Source organism: Zingiber officinale, chromosome 4B, assembly GCF_018446385.1.
Source record: "Zingiber officinale cultivar Zhangliang chromosome 4B, Zo_v1.1, whole genome shotgun sequence".
NCBI lineage: Eukaryota > Viridiplantae > Streptophyta > Magnoliopsida > Zingiberales > Zingiberaceae > Zingiber > Zingiber officinale.
The window spans coordinates 56,810,708-56,813,488 of record NC_055993.1 but is presented as its reverse complement, the minus strand read 5'-3'; positions in this window follow the sequence as shown (position 1 = coordinate 56,813,488).

Below are 2,781 nucleotides of genomic sequence, written 5' to 3'. Positions count from 1 at the left end.
ATACTCTAGTTGTTGAAACATGTTTAGCGGTGTTATCTACCAACACCTGGTGTGTAGATACGGAGCCACTGATCATGTCTGCAATTCCTTTCCAGGAAACCCAACGACTATCTGAAGGGAGATTACCGTCTACATGGGCAATGCTACTAAGGTGGCAGTTGTTGCAGTGGGAGACGTCTACTTATCTTTTAGTAGAAATAGAAATTTGGTTTTAAGAAATTATCTTTATGTACCCGTTTTAGAAAGAATTTAATTTTAGTTTCTAAACTGCTTTTAGATGGATATTCAGTTTCTTTCAGTAACGATGTAGTTATTAAAAGAAATAAAGTGATTATCTGTTCTGGTGCATTAGTTGGCAATTTGTATATTTTAAATCCAAATTCTTCCACAAAGCAAAACATGGAAATTTATAATTCATCTTCTAATTCTAATAAGAGAAAAGAACCTTCGAAATGAACCAAGCATATCTTTGGCATCTAAGGCTTGGTCATATTAACTTAAGTAGGATTCAGAGGCTTATAGCCGATGGACTTTTAAGTTCATTAGAGTTGGAAAATTTTCCAACTTGTGAATCTTGCTTAGAAGGTAAAATGACCAAGAGGCCGTTCAAGGCCAAGGGGTATAGAGCCAAAGAAGTGTTAGAGTTGGTTCACTCTGATTTGTGTGGTCCTATGTCTGTCCAGGCAAGAGGAGGTTTTGAATATTTTGTCTCTTTCATAGACGATTATTCAAGATATGGATACATTTACCTAATGCGCCACAAGTCCGAATGCTTTGATAAGTTCAAAGAATACAAGGCTGATGTGGAGAAACGACTAGGTAAAAGTATCAAGACACTACGGTCAGATCGTGGTGGCGAATACCTCTTAGGAGAGTTTAGGAATTACTTATCAGAGGCCGGGATTTAATCCCAATTGTCTGCACCTGGAACACCCCAACAGAATGGTGTAGCAGAACGAAGGAATAGGACTCTTATGGAGATGGTTAGATCGATGATGAGTTATTCAGAATTACCAAATTCGTTTTGGGGATATGCTCTGGAAACAACAATATACGTTCTGAACTTAGTACCTTCTAAATCAGTTTCTTCTACTCCCACAGAATTGTGGAATGGGCGAAAACCCAGTCTAAGACATATTCGGATTTGCGGTAGTCCAGCACATGTGCTGAAACCAAATGCTGATAAGTTAGAATCTCGTACAGAAGTTCGAGTGTTTGTGGGATATCCCAAAGGAACGAAAGGAGGTTTATTTTATAGTCCTAAAGACCAGAAGGTCATTGTTAGCACCAATGCCCAGTTTTTAGAAGAAGACTATATAATGGATCACAAGCCCAGTAGTAAAGTCGTTTTAGAAGAACTTAGAGAGGACATGTCTACTTCAGTACCAACAAGACAAGATGAAGTACCACAAGAGACCCAACACGTGTCACACATGATACACAACCACGGAGTGCCTCGTCGTAGTGGGAGGGTTGTGAGGCACAGAAGATTCATGTTTTGGGAGAGTCTTGGACTTGATCCTGTAAACATGAACCCGATCCCGGTCATATGACTAAGCACTCCAAGATATAGATGCAAGATCTTGGCAAAAGGCAATGAATTCGAAATAGAGTCCATGTACTCTAATAAGGTCCGGAGCTTGTAGAACCACCGATGGTGTAAAAGCCGTTGGATGCAAGTGGATCTACAAAAGGAAAAGAGGGATGACGGAAGGTAGAGACTTTCAAAGCTAGGCTTGTTGCGAAAGGGTACACTCAGAAAGAGGGAATCGATTATGAGGAAACCTTTTCACCGGTAGTCATGCTTAAGTCTATCCGGATACTCTTATCCATTGCTGCTCATATGGATTATGAGATTTGGCAAATGGATGTCAAGACAGCTTTCCTTAATGGAAGTCTTGAAGAGAACATCCATATGAAGCAACCGAAGGATTTATTGAAAAAGGCAAAGAGCATCTAGTTTGCAAGCTCAATCGGTCCATTTATGGACTGAAGCAAGCTTCAAGGTCTTGGAACATCCGGTTTAATGAAGTAATCCAGTCGTATGGATTTATTCAGTGTCCGGATGAGTCTTGTGTATACAAGAAGTGTAACGGAAACGTGGTGGTATTTCTTGTACTATACGTAGATGATATTTTGTTAATTGGCAACAATGTCAAGGTATTATCAGACGTAAGGGTATGGTTGTCCAAACAATTTGATATGAAGGACTTAGGAGAATGTGCACACATTCTTGGGATCAAAGTTATAAGGGATCGCAAGAAAAGAATGTTGTGTCTATCCCAAGCTTCATATATAGATACAATCCTTGCTCGTTTTAGCATGCAAGACTCCAAGAAAGGTTTCTTACCTTTTAGACATGGAGTAGCTCTATCTAAAGAGATATCTCCAAAGACATCAAAAGAAATAGAGGACATGAAAGCAGTTCCTTATGCTTCGGCTGTAGGAAGCCTAATGTATGCAATGCTATGTACGAGACCTGATATTTGTTTTGCCGTAGGCATGGTCAGCAGATATCAGAGTAACCCTGGACAAGGACAATGGACTGCGGTAAAGCATATATTAAAGTACCTGAGAAGGACTAGGGATTATATGCTAGTTTACCAAGCAGATGATTTGCTCCCTGTGGGTTACACGGATTCAGATTTTCAATCAGATAGGAACAATAATAAGTCTACATCAGGCTATGTGTTTACTTTAGGAGGTGGAGTCATTTCATGGAGGAGTGTTAAGCAGAAATGCGTTTTGGACTCAACCATGGAAGCTGAGTATGTAGCAGCC